Below are 20,950 nucleotides of genomic sequence, written 5' to 3'. Positions count from 1 at the left end.
CCATTTGATGCCTTTCTGACCAACGACCTCTTGAATTGGATCCGCTCGTACATTTCTGTACAACGCTTTGATATCCTTTTCGGACCGCTTGAACGCCTTAGCGTTGTCGGAGTAGATAGTATGGCAAACTCCTCTTCTTGCCAGGAATCGGCGGAGAGCCAATAGGAACTTCTCAGCACTCAAATCCGTGACGATCTCCAGATGAAGTGCCCGAGTGACGCCGCATGTAAATAAGGCAATATAAACTTTAGTTATTTTGGTATCTCGTAAGTACAGCGGTCCGGCAAAGTCGACTCCAGTAACTGAAAATGGGGGTGCCTCGTTCACTCGATCTGCTGGTAGTGGTGCTATGACTTGGGAACCGGGCTTTGCCTGGAAACGTTTACAGATGTAACAGCGTCCAAGGACCTTCTTGACCAGGCTACGTCCTTGTAAAATCCAAAAGTCTTCTCGAAGTTGTGTAATGGTACTGTTCAAGCTCCCGTGCATAGTTCGCCAGTGACATTCCAATACGAGTAGTTCCGACAATCTGTGCTTCCCAGGAAGAAGGTACGGATGCTTGCCTCCATAAGTCAGATTGGCAAATTGTAATCGTCCACCAAGTCGTATAAGGTCTTGGTCAAGAAATGGGCTGTACTGGAGGAGCTTAGATGAAGCTGGCAACGGGGTGTTTTCTTTCAAGGACTGATATTCCTGTGAAAAGGCCTCTGCTTGAGTGCTCTTTATCCAGAATCGTTTTGCTTCATTAATCTCGTCAGCTCCCAACGATCCTTGCTTCTTTATTGGTTTTCTAGTGTTGTGGACAAATCGTAGTATCCAGGCAGTGATTCTGAAGGCTCGGCTTGCTGCTTTACACTTCTGTAGGTCAAGTAATGGCTCTCGGTTCTTTGCAATGCAGGTAAGTATTGCGGTTGAGCGTCTTTCTTTCAGGACTTCGCTGGATTCTGCAATTGAGTGGAACTTGCTTTTTGGCCAACTTTCTTCTTGCTGGGATAGCCATGATGGACCCTTCCACCAAGATTCATTGTGAATAATATCCTTGACCTTACATCCTCGAGAAGGTAAGTCCGCTGGATTTTCATGCCCCGGGCAATGGCTCCACCGTAACGGTTCAGTTAGAGACTGAATTTCGGATATCCGGTTTTCCACGAACGGTTTCCACTGCTTGGAGACCCCTCTGATCCAATGTAATACGATTTCGGAGTCTGACCAACAACGATACTCTGTAATGCTTCCATCGAAGGCTCCCAGACTGTACTTCAGCAACCTTGCTCCAACGAGTGCCGCCATCAGCTCCAGTCTCGGTAACGTCAATTTTTTCAATGGTGCGACTCTGGTTTTGGACGTTATCAACGATACTCCTACGTTTCCGGATGCTGTTACGTAGCGTAAGTATATCACAGCACCGTATGCGTTTTTGCTAGCGTCGCAAAACATATGGATCTCTCGGCAAATTGGATTCTCGTCGTCCGTGGCGTAGTAGTACCTGGGAACGACTACTTGAGGAATCATGGTTAGATCTTGGCACCATAGTTCCCATTCCGCTTGTAGCTCGTCGGGAAGCTTCTCATCCCATTCGACTCCTTGAATCCATAGCTTTTGGAATAGGCATTTAACGGTTTTGAGTACTGGAGATATGAGACCGATTGGGTCGAATATTCTGGAAGTAGCTTGGAGAACGCCTCTCTTGGTGTCTTTTTTGTCCAGAAGAAAATCGAGTAGGTCCGATACGTCGAATGCGAATACGTCGTTTTAAGGGTTCCATGATATACCCAAGACCTTAATGTTCTGGCTCTGGCTGTCTTCTTTGAGCGGCGACATTGGTGTCGTGGTTTCTGCTTCCCAGATTCTCTGAAGCTCCGGAGCGTTCGTCACCCATTTTCTCAAGTTCATGTTGGCTCCCTGAAGGATTAAGGTTGAGTCTTGGTATATCTTGTAAGCATCTGATACGTCGGCCGCTCCGGTGACGAAATCGTCCACATAAAGCTGCTTCATAAGTAATGCGCTAACTTCTGGAAATCTGTCTTGATACTTCTCAAAATGATACTTTAGTGTTGCGGTCAATAGGAAGGGGCTCGAGGTTACGCCGAACAGTACTCTGGTCATTCGAAGATGGACAAACTCTGGCTTCTCATCGGCTCGTGGTAACTTCTTAATCCATAGGAATCGTACGAAATTTCGGTCTTCTGGCTCTAGTGAAATCTGGAGGAATGCCTTCTCTACGTCCGCCATCAGAGCTATACGATTCATTCTGAACTGAAATAAGACTAGTAAGAGATCTGGATTAAGATTTGGACCGGACATCAGACAATCATTGAGTGATGGTGCACCCCTTTGACTGGCAGAGGCATCGTGAACCACTCGTATTTTGGTAGTTTTCTTTTGCTCCCGCAAAACTGCGAAGTGTGGTATGTAGAAGGCTTGTCCATCTGGGGTAGTTATATCGTCCGTTGGAACTTCTTCGACGATTCCCGTGTCTAAGTACTCCAATATGACGGCTTTGTATCTGTCGTAGAGGCTGCTATCTTGTTGGAAACGCTTGATTAAACCGCTCATTCTTTGCTTGGCGATTGGTAAGTAATCCTTGAGCGTAGGGTGACTTGCTTTCCAGGGTAGCTGGACTTGGTATCGCCCTGCCTTGACTTGTATTGTGGATCTGTGCTTGGAAATCATTTCGCTATCAGACACGGATAGTGGCTGGTCTTCTTGGATCCCAATAGATTCTAGCTCCCACAGCTGACGTAAACACGCGGACAGTCTCTGATCCTCGGCGACTGATAACATGATAGATGATGATCGAACTGCTACGTTGATAGATACTGGTACCGGACCTTGAATAGACCAGCCGAACAGACTCTCGACTGCTGCTAATGATCCTCCTAGCCTTACGGTATTTCCAGGTACCAGTGACCAATAATGATCAGCACCGATTAGTACTCCTAGCTCGGTTGGAGCCACAACGCCATTAACTTCTGATCGATCCGTAATGTTAATGCCCCGTTCTTTCAATTGTTGTCGAATATTCTCTCCCGGAATGCTCACGAGCGCTCCACAGATAGTCGGAACTTCCAGTACCTCCAACTGAACACAGTTGTCAGGATGCAGAATACTTCTTAGCGTTATTTGGACTCGTCTTTGCTTGCGTATAACGCCCTCGCTTGATCCGAATGAATTTACTAAAACGGTGTCTTCGGCGATGACCGGTAAATTCAACGTTCTTGATAGTTCTTCTCGTATGAAGGATTGCTGGGCTCCGTTATCAAGAAGACATCTTGCCAAGACTTGGTTGTTTTGATGCTCTATGTGTACAAGTACCGTTTGCAAATATACGTGTTCATAGCGTGATGAAACTGGAGGTAGGACCGTCATTTGCACGGTTAACTTCTTATCTGCTTCGGATTCTCCTATCTTCGACTCCGCTTCCGCTTGTGGACCAGTTTTGCAAATGGACGTGTGATGCCTTTTTCCGCAGATGCTGCACTTGACTCCAGATTTGCAGCGTCGTGCCATGTGCCCTGTACCAAGACAGATAAAGCATCTGTCCTGTTGGTGAATAGCTTTCGTCTTCTGCTGAAGTGTCGACGTGCACTCTTCCGGTCTAAGACTTGATTCCTGGCAGTAGATGCCTACTTTCGAAACCGCAGTGCTCAAAGCGGCTGCGGTTGAAGTCCTTTTGGGGTATCTTGACTCAAATTGATAACTAGAACCCATCTTGCTCCTTGTGCTGTAATTCTCCTGGCGTCTGTCTAGCTGGCTCTCTTCTGTCTTATAGATGGCCGTTCTCTCTCTACTCTCAACTTCTCTCGGTACGTGCTCAAGCAAGTCGGTGACACTCCAAATATCCTCGTCTTCCAGCTTCTTGGTATACTCTAGTTGGATATCCGAAGGTATCACGCTCAGAAGGATCGAATACAGCATGCTACCGTACGTTGATAGTTCGACTCCCAGCGACTCCAGACTTTTTATTTGGGTGTCACAAGTGTCATACATCTGACGCAGACCCGCAACGTCGCTTGACCTCTTAACTGCTACAAGGCTTCTCAGCTTCTGCATGTGACTCTGCTTGGCTGGCGTTTTTCTTCCAAAACGATTCTTCAAGACTTCAACCGCTTTCTCGTAATTTTCCGCGGTCACGGTAAAACCTGATATAGCGCTGGCCGCCACTCCCTCCATATAGGACTTTAAGTAATTGAACTTATCGATGTTCGCCAGACCCTCGTTCTCATGGATGGTAGTCTTGAATTGTCCCCAAAAACTGTACAATCCTGCAAAATCTCCAGAAAACGTTTGAATCGTGATCCTTGGTAACTTGACTTGTACTCTAGCCTCTCTCTGAACTCTAGACCCTCTTACTACGACTTCCCTCGAAGAGTCTCGTAACATTTGGCCAGCGGATACTAACGAGTTCATTTCTCCGCCACCAGTCATTCGTCTAAGAACCTTTCTCTTGATAGCAATCACGGCTTCTCCATACTCCTCAACTGCCTCAGTCTCATTGGCAATTTCGTCTTCGTTATCGTCGGGAATCAGGTTCATGACTTGTTCGTCTAATTCATCTAGCTTCCTTTTCTTTTCGGTAAGTTGATCAAGTAGCTGCTCAGCTTCTTCCGTTAGCCATTCCTCTTCCTCGACTATCTATGTCAACTTGTTTATAATTTTAGTTGTTCTACCGCGTAAAGTTCTTCGTGCCACACGCAACTTCTCCATTTGTCTCACGTACCGTATCTCTCAACACGACTCCTTAAAACAACGTTCCGCTCACTCACTCCCGGGTTTCGGCACCAAGAAATGTTGCGTTATTGTAAGTGTTGACTAACTCAAAGTACCACGACGGCGAGTATAAAATGAATAACTTTATTTTCTGTCCATTTGGACAACGTTTAACTAAATTAATACATGAGGCTAATGATTAGGGCTACTAAGACACTTTAAAACTCCGAGATTACAAGATTAGAAGAAAGAGAACAAGTGACTTTTAAGATTAAGGTTCCCAGTATATATAGTTAGTTTTTAGATCAAATTTAGGTCAAAAAAACGATAAGAGCGTTTAACAAAAAACTAGCTTCGATATGTCTATAGTTTTTAAGTCTACTGGACTTTTTATGATTTATCGCGTCTCGGTGACCTTTTCGTTTCTGCCGGAAACACGGACAATTCTGGGAAATTGAAAATGGGCCTAAAACTTCAGGGACAAGTCTGGGAAATTGAAAATGGGCCTAAAAATTCAGGGACAAGTCTGGGAAATTGAAAATGGGCCTAAAAATTCAGGGACAAGTCTGGGAAATTGAAAATGGGCCTAAAAAGTGGGGGACAAGTCAAGGAAATTGAAAATAGGCCTAAAAAGTCAGGGACGGACAAGTCTGGGAAATTGAAAATGGGCCTGAAAAGTCAGGGACAAGTCTCGGAAATATAAAATGGGCCTGAAAAGTCTGGGACGAGTCTGGGAAATTGAAAATGGGCCTGAAAATTCTGGGACAAGTCTGGGAAATATAAAATGGGCCTGAAAAGTCTGGGACGAGTCTGGGAAATTAAAAATGGGCCTGAAAAGTCTGGGACAAGTCTGGGAAATTGAAAATGGGCCTTAAAAGTCAGGGAAAGGTCTGGGAAATATAAAATGGGCCTGCAAAGTCTGGGACGAGTCTGGGAAATTGAAAATGGGCCTGAAAAGTCTGGGACAAGTCTGGGAAATTGAAAAAATGTGCAAAAAAGTCAAGGAAAAGTATGGGAATTTAAAATGGGCCTTAAAAGTGGGTGACAAGTCTGGGATATTGAAAATAGGCCTAAAAGGTCAGGGACGGACAAGTCTGGGAAATTGAAAATGGGCCTAAAAAGTCGGGGACAAGTCTGGGAAATTGAAAATGGGCCTCAAAAGTCTGGGACAAGTCTGGGAAATTGAAAATGGGCCTAAAAAGTCAGGGACGGACAATTCTGGGAAATTGAAAATGGGCCTAAAAGTTTGGGGACGGACAAGTCTGGGAAATTGAAAATGGGCCTAAAAAGTCGGGGACAAGTCTGGGAAATTGAAAATGGGCCTAAAACTTCAGGGACAAGTCTGGGAAATTGAAAATGGGCCTAAAAATTCAGGGACAAGTCTGGGAAATTGAAAATGGGCCTAAAAAGTGGGGGACAAGTCAAGGAAATTGAAAATAGGCCTAAAAAGTCAGTGACAAGTCTGGGAAATTGAAAATGGGCCTGAAAAGTCTGGGACGAGTCTGGGAAATTGAAAATGGGCCTGAAAAATCTGGGACAAGTCTGGGAAATTGAAAATGGGCCTCAAAAGTGGGTGACAAGTCTGGGAAATTGAAAATAGGCCTAAAAGGTCAGGGGCGGTCAATTCTGGAAAATTGAAAATGGGCCTAAAATGTCAGGGGCGGACAATTCTGGGAAATTGAAAATGGGCCTAAAAAGTCAGGGAAAGGTCTGGGAAATTGAAAATGGGCTTAAATGTCAGGGACAAGTCTGGGAAATTGAAAATGGGCCTAAAAGTCTGGGACAAGTCTGGGAAATTAAAAATGGGCTTTAAAAGTGGGTGACAAGTCTGGGAAATTGAAAATAGGCCTAAAAGGTCAGGGGCGGTCAATTCTGGGAAATTGAAAATGGGCCTCAAAAGTCTGGGACAAGTCTGGGAAATTGAAAATGGGCCTGAAAAGTCTGGGACAAGTCTGGTAAATTGAAAATGGGCCTTAAAAGTGGGTGACAAGTCTGGGAAATTGAAAATAGGCCTAAAAGGTCAGGGGCGGTCAATTCTGGGAAATTGAAAATGGGCCTCAAAAGTCTGGGACAAGTCTGGGAAATTGAAAATGGGCCTAAAAAGTCGGGGACAAGTCTGGGAAATTGAAAATGGGCCTCAAAAGTCTGGGACAAGTCTGGGAAATTGAAAATGGGCCTAAAAAGTCAGGGACGGACAATTCTGGGAAATTGAAAATGGGCCTAAAAGTTTGGGGACGGACAAGTCTGGGAAATTGAAAATGGGCCTAAAAAGTCGGGGACAAGTCTGGGAAATTGAAAATGGGCCTAAAACTTCAGGGACAAGTCTGGGAAATTGAAAATGGGCCTAAAAATTCAGGGACAAGTCTGGGAAATTGAAAATGGGCCTAAAAAGTGGGGGACAAGTCAAGGAAATTGAAAATAGGCCTAAAAAGTCAGTGACAAGTCTGGGAAATTGAAAATGGGCCTGAAAAGTCTGGGACGAGTCTGGGAAATTGAAAATGGGCCTGAAAAATCTGGGACAAGTCTGGGAAATTGAAAATGGGCCTCAAAAGTGGGTGACAAGTCTGGGAAATTGAAAATAGGCCTAAAAGGTCAGGGGCGGTCAATTCTGGAAAATTGAAAATGGGCCTAAAATGTCAGGGGCGGACAACTCTGGGAAATTGAAAATGGGCCTAAAAAGTCAGGGAAAGGTCTGGGAAATTGAAAATGGGCTTAAATGTCAGGGACAAGTCTGGGAAATTGAAAATGGGCCTAAAAGTCTGGGACAAGTCTGGGAAATTAAAAATGGGCCTGAGAAGTCTGGGACAAGTCTGGTAAATTGAAAATGGGCTTTAAAAGTGGGTGACAAGTCTGGGAAATTGAAAATAGGCCTAAAAGGTCAGGGGCGGTCAATTCTGGGAAATTGAAAATGGGCCTGAAAATTCTGGGACAAGTCTGGGAAATATAAAATGGGCCTGAAAAGTCTGGGACGAGTCTGGGAAATTAAAAATGGGCCTGAAAAGTCTGGGACAAGTCTGGTAAATTGAAAATGGGCCTTAAAAGTGGGTGACAAGTCTGGGAAATTGAAAATAGGCCTAAAAGGTCAGGGGCGGTCAATTCTGGGAAATTGAAAATGGGCCTCAAAAGTCTGGGACAAGTCTGGGAAATTGAAAATGGGCCTAAAAGTTTGGGGACGGAAAAGTCTGGGAAATTGAAAATGGGCCTAAAAAGTCGGGGACAAGTCTGGGAAATTGAAAATGGGCCTAAAAATTCAGGGGCGGACAATTCTGGGAAATTGAAAATACGCCTTAAAAGTCAGGGAAAGGTCTGGGAAATATAAAATGGGCCTGCAAAGTCTGGGACGAGTCTGGGAAATTGAAAATGGGCCTGAAAAGTCTGGGATAAGTCTGGGAAATTGAAAAAATGTGCAAAAAAGCCAAGGAAAAGTCTGGGAAATTGAAAATGGGCCTTAAAAGTGGGTGACAAGTCTGGGATATTGAAAATAGGCCTAAAAGGTCAGGGACGGACAAGTCTGGGAAATTGAAAATGGGCCTAAAAAGTCGGGGACAAGTCTGGGAAATTGAAAATGGGCCTCAAAAGTCTGGGACAAGTCTGGGAAATTGAAAATGGGCCTAAAAAGTCAGGGACGGACAATTCTGGGAAATCGAAAATGGGCCTAAAAGTTTGGGGACGGACAAGTCTGGGAAATTGAAAATGGGCCTAAAAAGTCGGGGACAAGTCTGGGAAATTGAAAATGGGCCTAAAAATTCAGGGACAAGTCTGGGAAATTGAAAATGGGCCTAAAAATTCAGGGACAAGTCTGGGAAATTGAAAATGGGCCTAAAAAGAGGGGGACAAGTCAAGGAAATTGAAAATATGCCTAAAAAGTCAGTGACAAGTCTGGGAAATTGAAAATGGGCCTGAAAAGTCTGGGACGAGTCTGGGAAATTGAAAATGGGCCTGAAAAATCTGGGACAAGTCTGGGAAATTGAAAATGGGCCTTAAAAGTGGGTGACAAGTCTGGGAAATTGAAAATAGGCCTAAAAGGTCAGGGGCGGTCAATTCTGGAAAATTGAAAATGGGCCTAAAATGTCAGGGGCGGACAATTCTGGGAAATTGAAAATGGGCCTAAAAAGTCAGGGAAAGGTCTGGGAAATTGAAAATGGGCTTAAATGTCAGGGACAAGTCTGGGAAATTGAAAATGGGCCTAAAAGTCTGGGACAAGTCTGGGAAATTGAAAAAATGTGCAAAAAAGTCAAGGAAAAGTCTGGGAAATTGAAAATGGGCCTTAAAAGTGGGGGACAAGTCTGGGAAATTTAAAATAGGCCTAAAAGGTCAGGGGCGGTCAATTCTAGGAAATTGAAAATGGGCGTAAAAAGTCAGGGGCGGACAATTCTGGGAAATTGAAAATGGGCCTTAAAAGTCAGGGAAAAGTCTGGGAAATTGAAAATGGGCTTAAATGTCAGGGACAAGTCTGGGAAATTGAAAATGGGCCTAAAAAGTCAGGGACAAGTCTGGGAAATTGAAAATGGGCCTGAAACGTCAGGGTAAAGTCTCTGAAATTGAAAATATGCAAAAAGAGTCAGGGAAAAGTCTGGGAAATTGAAAATGGGCCTAAAAGTTCGGGGACGGACAAGTCTGGGAAATTGAAAATGGGCCTAAAAGTTTGGGGACGGACAAGTCTGGAAATTGAAAATGGGCCTAAAACTTCAGGGACAAGTCTGGCAAATTGAAAATGGGCCTTAAAAGTGGGGGACAAGTCTGTGAAATTGAAAATGGGCCTAAAAGTTGGGGGACAAGTCAAGGAAATTGAAAATAGGCCTAAAAAGTCAGGGACGGACAATTCTGGGAAATTAAAAATGGGCCTAAAAAGTCAGGGACAAGATTCGGAAATTGAAAATGGGCCTAAAAAGTCAGTGACAAGTCTAGGAAATTGAAAATGGGCCTGAAAAGTCAGGTACAAGTCTGGGAAATATAAAATGGGCCTGAAAAGTCTGGGACGAGTCTGGGAAATTGAAACTGGGCCTGAAAAGTCTGGGACAAGTCTGGGAAATTGAAAAAATGTGCAAAAAAGTCAAGGAAAAGTCTGGGAAATTGAAAATGGGCCTTAAAAGTGGGTGACAAGTCTGGGAAATTGAAAATAGGCCTAAAAGTTCAGGGGCGGTCAATTCTGGGAAATTGAAAATGGGCCTAAAAAGTCAGGGGCGGACAATTCTGGGAAATTGAAAATGGGCCTAAAAAGTCAGGGAAAAGTCTGGGAAATTGAAAATGGGCCTAAAAAGTCAGGGGCGGACAATTCTGGGAAATTGAAAATGGGCCTAAAAAGTCAGTGACAAGTCTGGGAAATTGAAAATGGGCCTGAAACGTCTGGGACAAGTCTGGGAAATATAAAATGGGCCTGAAAGGTCTGGGACGAGTCTGGGAAATTGAAAATGGGCCTGAAAAGTCTGGGACAAGTCTGGGAAATTGAAAAAATGTGCAAAAAAGTCAAGGAAAAGTCTGGGAAATTGAAAATGGGCCTTAAAAGTGGGTGACAAGTCTGGGATATTGAAAATAGGCCTAAAAGGTCAGGGACGGACAAGTCTGGGAAATTGAAAATGGGCCTAAAAGGTCGGCGACAAGTCTGGGAAATTGAAAATGGGCCTCAAAAGTCTGGGACAAGTCTGGGATATTGAAAATAGGCCTAAAAGGTCAGGGACGGACAAGTCTGGGAAATTGAAAATGGGCCTAAAAAGTCGGGGACAAGTCTGGGAAATTGAAAATGGGCCTCAAAAGTCTGGGACAAGTCTGGGAAATTGAAAATGGGCCTAAAAAGTCAGGGACGGACAATTCTGGGAAATCGAAAATGGGCCTAAAAGTTTGGGGACGGACAAGTCTGGGAAATTGAAAATGGGCCTAAAAAGTCGGGGACAAGTCTGGGAAATTGAAAATGGGCCTAAAAATTCAGGGACAAGTCTGGGAAATTGAAAATGGGCCTAAAAATTCAGGGACAAGTCTGGGAAATTGAAAATGGGCCTAAAAAGAGGGGGACAAGTCAAGGAAATTGAAAATATGCCTAAAAAGTCAGTGACAAGTCTGGGAAATTGAAAATGGGCCTGAAAAGTCTGGGACGAGTCTGGGAAATTGAAAATGGGCCTGAAAAATCTGGGACAAGTCTGGGAAATTGAAAATGGGCCTTAAAAGTGGGTGACAAGTCTGGGAAATTGAAAATAGGCCTAAAAGGTCAGGGGCGGTCAATTCTGGAAAATTGAAAATGGGCCTAAAATGTCAGGGGCGGACAATTCTGGGAAATTGAAAATGGGCCTAAAAAGTCAGGGAAAGGTCTGGGAAATTGAAAATGGGCTTAAATGTCAGGGACAAGTCTGGGAAATTGAAAATGGGCCTAAAAGTCTGGGACAAGTCTGGGAAATTGAAAAAATGTGCAAAAAAGTCAAGGAAAAGTCTGGGAAATTGAAAATGGGCCTTAAAAGTGGGGGACAAGTCTGGGAAATTTAAAATAGGCCTAAAAGGTCAGGGGCGGTCAATTCTAGGAAATTGAAAATGGGCGTAAAAAGTCAGGGGCGGACAATTCTGGGAAATTGAAAATGGGCCTTAAAAGTCAGGGAAAAGTCTGGGAAATTGAAAATGGGCTTAAATGTCAGGGACAAGTCTGGGAAATTGAAAATGGGCCTAAAAAGTCAGGGACAAGTCTGGGAAATTGAAAATGGGCCTGAAACGTCAGGGTAAAGTCTCTGAAATTGAAAATATGCAAAAAGAGTCAGGGAAAAGTCTGGGAAATTGAAAATGGGCCTAAAAGTTCGGGGACGGACAAGTCTGGGAAATTGAAAATGGGCCTAAAAGTTTGGGGACGGACAAGTCTGGAAATTGAAAATGGGCCTAAAACTTCAGGGACAAGTCTGGCAAATTGAAAATGGGCCTTAAAAGTGGGGGACAAGTCTGTGAAATTGAAAATGGGCCTAAAAGTTGGGGGACAAGTCAAGGAAATTGAAAATAGGCCTAAAAAGTCAGGGACGGACAATTCTGGGAAATTAAAAATGGGCCTAAAAAGTCAGGGACAAGATTCGGAAATTGAAAATGGGCCTAAAAAGTCAGTGACAAGTCTAGGAAATTGAAAATGGGCCTGAAAAGTCAGGTACAAGTCTGGGAAATATAAAATGGGCCTGAAAAGTCTGGGACGAGTCTGGGAAATTGAAACTGGGCCTGAAAAGTCTGGGACAAGTCTGGGAAATTGAAAAAATGTGCAAAAAAGTCAAGGAAAAGTCTGGGAAATTGAAAATGGGCCTTAAAAGTGGGTGACAAGTCTGGGAAATTGAAAATAGGCCTAAAAGTTCAGGGGCGGTCAATTCTGGGAAATTGAAAATGGGCCTAAAAAGTCAGGGGCGGACAATTCTGGGAAATTGAAAATGGGCCTAAAAAGTCAGGGAAAAGTCTGGGAAATTGAAAATGGGCCTAAAAAGTCAGGGGCGGACAATTCTGGGAAATTGAAAATGGGCCTAAAAAGTCAGTGACAAGTCTGGGAAATTGAAAATGGGCCTGAAACGTCTGGGACAAGTCTGGGAAATATAAAATGGGCCTGAAAGGTCTGGGACGAGTCTGGGAAATTGAAAATGGGCCTGAAAAGTCTGGGACAAGTCTGGGAAATTGAAAAAATGTGCAAAAAAGTCAAGGAAAAGTCTGGGAAATTGAAAATGGGCCTTAAAAGTGGGTGACAAGTCTGGGATATTGAAAATAGGCCTAAAAGGTCAGGGACGGACAAGTCTGGGAAATTGAAAATGGGCCTAAAAGGTCGGCGACAAGTCTGGGAAATTGAAAATGGGCCTCAAAAGTCTGGGACAAGTCTGGGAAATTGAAAATGGGCCTAAAATGTCAGGGACGGACAATTCTGGGAAATTGAAAATAGGCCTAAAAAGTCGGGGACAAGTCTGGGAAATTGAAAATGGGCCTAAAACTTCAGGGACAAGTCTGGGAAATTGAAAATGGGCCTAAAAATTCAGGGACAAGTCTGGGAAATTGAAAATGGGCCTAAAAAGTGGGGGACAAGTCTGGGAAATATAAAATGGGCCTGAAAAGTCTGGAGAGTCTGGGAAATTGAAAATGGGCCTGAAAAGTCAGGGACGGACAAGTCTGGGAAATTGAAAATGGGCCTGAAAAGTCTGGGACAAGTCTGGGAAATATAAAATGGGCCTGAAAAGTCTGGGACGAGTCTGGGAAATTGAAAATGGGCCTGAAAAGTCTGGGACAAGTCTGGGAAATTGAAAATGTGCCTTAAAAGTGGGTGCCAAGTCTGGGAAATTGAAAATAGGCCTTAAAAGTGGGTGACAAGTCTGGGATATTGAAAATAGGCCTAAAAGGTCAGGGGCGGTCAATTCTGGGAAATTGAAAATGGACCTAAAAAGTCAGGGGCGGACAAGTCTGGAAAATTGAAAATGGGCCTAACATGTCTGGGACAAGTCTGGGAAATTGAAAATGGGCCTGAAACGTTGAAAATGTGCAAAAAGAGTCAGGGAAAAGTCTGGGAAATTTAAAATGGGCCTAAGAAGTCTGGGACAAGTCTGGGAAATTTAATGGGCCTGAAAAGTCAGGGACGAGTCTGGGAAATTGAAAATGGGCCTCAAAAGTCTGGGACAAGTCTGGGAAATTGAAAATGGGCCTAAAAAGTCAGGGACGGACAATTCTGGGAAATTGAAAATGGGCCTAAAACTTCAGGGACAAGTCTGCGAAATTGAAAATGGGCCTAAAAATTCAGGGACAAGTCTGGGAAATTGAAAATGGGCCTAAAAAGTGGGGGACAAGTCAAGGAAATTGAAAATAGGCCTAAAAAGTCAGGGACGGACAAGTCTGGGAAATTGAAAATGGGCCTGAAAAGTCTGGGACAAGTCTCGGAAATATAAAATGGGCCTGAAAAGTCTGGGACGAGTCTGGGAAATTGAAAATGGGCCTGAAAATTCTGGGACAAGTCTGGGAAATATAAAATGGGCCTGAAAAGTCTGGGACGAGTCTGGGAAATTAAAAATGGGCCTGAAAAGTCTGGGACAAGTCTGGTTAATTGAAAATGGGCCTTAAAAGTGGGTGACAAGTCTAGGAAATTGAAAATAGGCCTAAAAGGTCAGGGGCGGTCAATTCTGGGAAATTGAAAATGGGCCTCAAAAGTCTGGGACAAGTCTGGGAAATTGAAAATGGGCCTAAAAAGTCAGGGACGGACAATTCTGGGAAATTGAAAATGGGCCTAAAAGTTTGGGGACGGACAAGTCTGGGAAATTGAAAATGGGCCTAAAAAGTCGGGGACAAGTCTGGGAAATTGAAAATGGGCCTAAAAATTCAGGGACAAGTCTGGGAAATTGAAAATGGGCCTAAAAATTAAGGGACAGGTCTGGGAAATTGAAAATGGGCCTAAAAAGTGGGGGACAAGTCAAGGAAATGGAAAATAGGCCTAAAATGTCAGGGACAAGTTAAGGAAATTGAAAATGGGCCTAAAAAGTCAGTGACAAGTCTGGGAAATTGAAAATGGGCCTGAAAAATCTGGGACAAGTCTGGGAAATTGAAAATAGGCCTAAAAGGTCAGGGGCGGTCAATTCTGGGAAATTAAAAATGGGCCTAAAATGTCAGGGGCGGACAATTCTGGGAAATTGAAAATGGGCCTTAAAAGTCAGGGAAAGGTCTGGGAAATATAAAATGGGCCTGCAAAGTCTGGGACGAGTCTGGGAAATTGAAAATGGGCCTGAAAAGTCTGGGAAAAGTCTGGGAAATTGAAAAAAATGTGCAAAAAAGTCAAGGAAAAGTCTGGGAAATTGAAAATGGGCCTTAAAAGTGGGTGACAAGTCTGGGATATTGAAAATAGGCCTAAAAGGTCAGGGACGGACAAGTCTGGGAAATTGAAAATGGGCCTAAAAAGTCGGGGACAAGTCTGGGAAATTGAAAATGGGCCTAAAACTTCAGGGACAAGTCTGGGAAATTGAAAATGGGCCTAAAAATTCAGGGACAAGTCTGGGAAATTGAAAATGGTCCTAAAAAGTGGGGGAAATTGAAAATGGGCCTGAAAAATCTGGGACAAGTCTGGGAAATTGAAAATGGGCCTTAAAAGTGGGTGACAAGTCTGGGAATATGAAAATAGGCCTAAAAGGTCAGGGGCGGTCAATTCTGGGAAATTGAAAATGGGCCTAAAATGTCAGGGGCGGACAATTCTGGGAAATTGAAAATGGGCCTAAAAAGTCAGGGAAAGGTCTGGGAAATTGAAAATGGGCTTAAATGTCAGGGACAAGTCTGGGAAATTGAAAATGGGCCTTAAAAGTCAGGGACAAGTCTGGAATATTGAAAATGGGCCTAAAATGTCTGGGACAAGTCTGGGAAATTGAAAATGGGCCTGAAACGTCAGGGTAAAATCTCTGAAATTGAAAATGTGCAAAAAGAGTCAGGGAAAAGTCTGGGAAATTTAAAATGGGCCTAAGAAGTCAGTGACAAGTCTGGAAAATTGAAAATGGGCCTGAAAAGTCTGGGACAAGTCTGGGAAATTTAATGGGCCTGAAAAGTCAGGGACGAGTCTGGGAAATTGAAAATGGGCCTCAAAAGTCTGGGACAAGTCTGGGAAATTGAAAATGGGCCTGAAAAGTCTGGGAAATTAAAAATGGGTCTAAGAAGTCAGTGACAAGTCTGGGAAATTGAAAATGGGCCTGAAAAGTCTGGGACAAGTCTGGGAAATTGAAAATGGGCCTCAAAAGTCTGGGACAAGTCTGGGAAATTGAAAATGGGTCTAAAAAGTCAGGGACGGACAATTCTGGGAAATTGAAAATGGGCCTAAAAAGTCAGTGACAAGTCTGGGAAATTGAAAATGGGCCTGAAAATTCTGGGACAAGTCTGGGAAATTGAATGGGCCTGAAAAGTCTGGGACGAGTCTGGGAAATTGAAAATGGGCCTGAAAAGTCTGGGACAAGTCTGGGAAATTGAAAATGGGCCTGAAAAGTCTGGGACAAGTCTGGGAAATATAAAATGGGCCTGAAAAGTCTGGGACGAGTCTGGGAAATTAAAAATGGGCCTGAAAAGTCTGGGACAAGTCTGGTTAATTGAAAATGGGCCTTAAAAGTGGGTGACAAGTCTAGGAAATTGAAAATAGGCCTAAAAGGTCAGGGGCGGTCAATTCTGGGAAATTGAAAATGGGCCTCAAAAGTCTGGGACAAGTCTGGGAAATTGAAAATGGGCCTAAAAAGTCAGGGACGGACAATTCTGGGAAATTGAAAATGGGCCTAAAAGTTTGGGGACGGACAAGTCTGGGAAATTGAAAATGGGCCTAAAAAGTCGGGGACAAGTCTGGGAAATTGAAAATGGGCCTAAAAATTCAGGGACAAGTCTGGGAAATTGAAAATGGGCCTAAAAATTAAGGGACAGGTCTGGGAAATTGAAAATGGGCCTAAAAAGTGGGGGACAAGTCAAGGAAATGGAAAATAGGCCTAAAATGTCAGGGACAAGTTAAGGAAATTGAAAATGGGCCTAAAAAGTCAGTGACAAGTCTGGGAAATTGAAAATGGGCCTGAAAAATCTGGGACAAGTCTGGGAAATTGAAAATAGGCCTAAAAGGTCAGGGGCGGTCAATTCTGGGAAATTAAAAATGGGCCTAAAATGTCAGGGGCGGACAATTCTGGGAAATTGAAAATGGGCCTTAAAAGTCAGGGAAAGGTCTGGGAAATATAAAATGGGCCTGCAAAGTCTGGGACGAGTCTGGGAAATTGAAAATGGGCCTGAAAAGTCTGGGAAAAGTCTGGGAAATTGAAAAAAATGTGCAAAAAAGTCAAGGAAAAGTCTGGGAAATTGAAAATGGGCCTTAAAAGTGGGTGACAAGTCTGGGATATTGAAAATAGGCCTAAAAGGTCAGGGACGGACAAGTCTGGGAAATTGAAAATGGGCCTAAAAAGTCGGGGACAAGTCTGGGAAATTGAAAATGGGCCTAAAACTTCAGGGACAAGTCTGGGAAATTGAAAATGGGCCTAAAAATTCAGGGACAAGTCTGGGAAATTGAAAATGGTCCTAAAAAGTGGGGGAAATTGAAAATGGGCCTGAAAAATCTGGGACAAGTCTGGGAAATTGAAAATGGGCCTTAAAAGTGGGTGACAAGTCTGGGAATATGAAAATAGGCCTAAAAGGTCAGGGGCGGTCAATTCTGGGAAATTGAAAATGGGCCTAAAATGTCAGGGGCGGACAATTCTGGGAAATTGAAAATGGGCCTAAAAAGTCAGGGAAAGGTCTGGGAAATTGAAAATGGGCTTAAATGTCAGGGACAAGTCTGGGAAATTGAAAATGGGCCTTAAAAGTCAGGGACAAGTCTGGAATATTGAAAATGGGCCTAAAATGTCTGGGACAAGTCTGGGAAATTGAAAATGGGCCTGAAACGTCAGGGTAAAATCTCTGAAATTGAAAATGTGCAAAAAGAGTCAGGGAAAAGTCTGGGAAATTTAAAATGGGCCTAAGAAGTCAGTGACAAGTCTGGAAAATTGAAAATGGGCCTGAAAAGTCTGGGACAAGTCTGGGAAATTTAATGGGCCTGAAAAGTCAGGGACGAGTCTGGGAAATTGAAAATGGGCCTCAAAAGTCTGGGACAAGTCTGGGAAATTGAAAATGGGCCTGAAAAGTCTGGGAAATTAAAAATGGGTCTAAGAAGTCAGTGACAAGTCTGGGAAATTGAAAATGGGCCTGAAAAGTCTGGGACAAGTCTGGGAAATTGAAAATGGGCCTCAAAAGTCTGGGACAAGTCTGGGAAATTGAAAATGGGTCTAAAAAGTCAGGGACGGACAATTCTGGGAAATTGAAAATGGGCCTAAAAAGTCAGTGACAAGTCTGGGAAATTGAAAATGGGCCTGAAAATTCTGGGACAAGTCTGGGAAATTGAATGGGCCTGAAAAGTCTGGGACGAGTCTGGGAAATTGAAAATGGGCCTGAAAAGTCTGGGACAAGTCTGGGAAATTGAAAATGGGCCTGAAAAGTCTGGGACAAGTCTGGGAAATTGAAAATGGGTCTAAAAAGTCAGGGACGGACAATTCTGGGAAATTGAAAATGGGCCTAAAAAGTCAGTGACAAGTCTGGGAAATTGAAAATGGGCCTGAAAAGTCTGGGACGAGTCTGGGAAATTGAAAATGGGCCTGAAAGGTGTGGGACAAGTCTGTAAAATTGAAAATAGGCCTAAAAGGTCAGGGACGGACAATTCCGGGAAATTGAAAATGGGCCTAAAACGTCAGGGACAAGTCTGGGAAATTGCAAATGGGCCTAAAACGTCAGGGACAAGTCTGGGAAATTGAAAATGGGCCTGAAAAGTCAGTGAAAAGTCTGGGAAATTGAAAATGGGCCTGAAAAATCTGGGACGAGTCTGGGAAATTGAAAATGGGCCTGAAAAGTTTGGGACAAGTCTGGGAAATTGAAAATGGGCCTGAAAAGTATGGGACAAGTCTGGGAAATTGAAAATGGGCCTGAAAAGTCAGGGAAAAGTTTGGGAAATTGAAAATGGGCCTGAAAAGTCAGTGACAAGTCTGGGAAATTGAAAATGGGCCTGAAAAGTCTGGGACAAGTCTGGGAAATTGAATGGGCCTGAAAAGTCTGGGACGAGTCTGGGAAATTGAAAATGGGCCTGAAAAGTCTGGGACAAGTCTGGGAAATTGAAAATGGGCCTGAAAAGTCTGGGACAAGTCTGGGAAATTGAAAATAGGCCTAAAACGTCAGGGACAAGTCTGGGAAATTGCAAATGGGCCTAAAACGTCAGGGACAAGTCTGGGAAATTGCAACAGGGCCTAAAACGTCAGGGGCAAGTCTGGGAAATTGAAAATGGGCCTAAAAAGTCAGTGAAAAGTCTGGGAAATTGAAAATGGTCCTGAAAAGTCTGGGACGAGTCTGGGAAATTGAAAATGGGCCTGAAAAGTTTGGGACAAGTCTGGGAAACTTAAAATGGGCCTGAAAAGTATGGGACAAGCCTGGGAAATTGAAAATGTGCAAAAAAGTCAGGGAAAAGTCTGGGAAATTGAAAATTGGCCTAAAATGTGGGGGACAAGTCTGGGAAATTGAAAATGGGCCTGAAAAGTCAGGGAAAAGTTTGGGAAATTGAAAATGGGCCTGAAAAGTCAGTGACAAGTCTGGGAAATTGAAAATGGGCCTGAAAATTCTGGGACAAGTCTGGGAAATTGAATGGGCCTGAAAAGTCTGGGACGAGTCTGGGAAATTGAAAATGGGCCTGAAAAGTCTGGGACAAGTCTGGGAAATTGAAAATGGGCCTGAAAAGTCTGGGACAAGTCTGGGAAATTGAAAATAGGCCTAAAACGTCAGGGACAAGTCTGGGAAATTGCAAATGGGCCTAAAACGTCAGGGACAAGTCTGGGAAATTGCAACAGGGCCTAAAACGTCAGGGGCAAGTCTGGGAAATTGAAAATGGGCCTAAAAATCAGTGAAAAGTCTGGGAAATTGAAAATGGTCCTGAAAAGTCTGGGACGAGTCTGGGAAATTGAAAATGGGCCTGAAAAGTTTGGGACAAGTCTGGGAAACTTAAAATGGGCCTGAAAAGTATGGGACAAGTCTGGGAAATTGAAAATGTGCAAAAAAGTCAGGGAAAAGTCTGGGAAATTGAAAATGTGCAAAAAAGTCAGGGAAAAGTCTGGGAAATTGAAAATTGGCCTAAAATGTGGGGGACAAGTCTGGGAAATTGAAAATGGGCCTGAAAAGTCTGGGACGAGTCTGGGAAATTGAAAATGGGCCTGAAAAGTCTGGGACAAGTCTGGGAAATTGAAATGGGCCTGAAAAGTCTGGGTAATTGAAAATAGGCCTGAAAGTCATCGAAAGTTCTGGGAAATTGAAAATGGGCCTGAAAAGTCAGGGAAAAGTCTCGGAAATTGAAAAAGTGCAAAAAGAGTCAGAGAAAAGTCTGGGAAATTGAAAATGGTCCCAAAAAGTCAGGGAAAAGTCTGGGAAATTGAAAATGGTCCTAAAAAGTCAGGGAAAAGTCTGGGAAAGTGAAAATGGATCTTAAAGGTCAGGGAAAAATATATTAGAGGGAAAGTCTGGATAGCAGTATCAGGTTACCAGAAAATGTGTTGTCTGACTGTCTGAGATTTAACCAAAGCCCCAAATTCGCTTAGCTTGCTTAAATTTAAAAAAATATTTTGATTACAATACGCCTGTCAAAATAGTGTTATGTTGAATTGTTGATGTTATAGGGAACATCAACTTCGGTTATTTGGGATAAAAGCCAGACATTACCAATTCTTTCGGTAGGTTCAAATAAATTATAAACAAATGAATTTTTAATCTTACTGGTAGATAAATCAATTACTACATTGTTATCTGTGACAGCAAGGACACAATAAGATGTAGAGGTAAGTTTTACACCTTAGTGATGAAACCCCCGCTGAGTCGCTAAACGCTGGAGATAACTTTTCAAGGGAAATTTAGACAAAGAGAACTGTATAAATTCTTTCATTCAATAACATTTTACATTTGCATTATTTAAATTCAAATTCTGCATTAAAGGTAAAAACCATTGCTGTTCATTGGATCTCTAAAACATTTTCTTAATTTCGACAAAACCAACGTAGCTCTTGTAATTTGAGGCAGAGTTTTTTCAAAGTCGTATATAACACGATGTTTAACTAAATGATATTAATTTTGGATTTATGTTAAATATACAACACACTGTTCAGCGGTTCTGCTACTAAGCCTTCTCAAAGAAGTCGTGTTTCTAAAATTGTTGGAAATAGATGCTTCTTAGACGCAAGTGTACATTACCAGAAATTTTTCAAACTTACGCTTATGGGTCATGCAAGCGGTAGTTATCACACAAAAAGATAAAGTAGGCCTGTGCAAAAAAGATTCCATAGATCTGAGCACCAACAGATGTCACCGGCTTGTGCACCAAGTAACACATGTCTTAGACCTGTGCACCAACACATGTCATAGACTTGTAAACCAACACAAGTCATATACTTATCGGTAATCTAGCTTAATTACTTGCAATCGATAATATAGCTTAATTGCTTGTAATCGGTAATCTAGCTTAATTACCTGTCATCGGTAATCTAGCTTAATTTCCTGTCATCGGTAATCTAGCTTAATTACCTGTCATCGGTAATCTAGCTTAATTGCCTGTCATCGGTAATCTAGCTTAATTACTTGTCATCGGTAATCTGGATTAATTACCTGTCATCGGTAATCTAGCTTAATTACCTGTCATCGGTAATCTAGCTTAATTACCTGTCATCGTAATCTAGCTTAATTTCGAATCTATCAGCAAAATCGATTA

Source organism: Phalangium opilio, unplaced genomic scaffold, assembly GCF_054372755.1.
Source record: "Phalangium opilio isolate 3A_F unplaced genomic scaffold, DU_Popi_V2 ptg001170l_1, whole genome shotgun sequence".
Lineage (NCBI taxonomy): Eukaryota > Metazoa > Arthropoda > Arachnida > Opiliones > Phalangiidae > Phalangium > Phalangium opilio.
Note: the sequence above shows the minus strand (reverse complement) of the source record.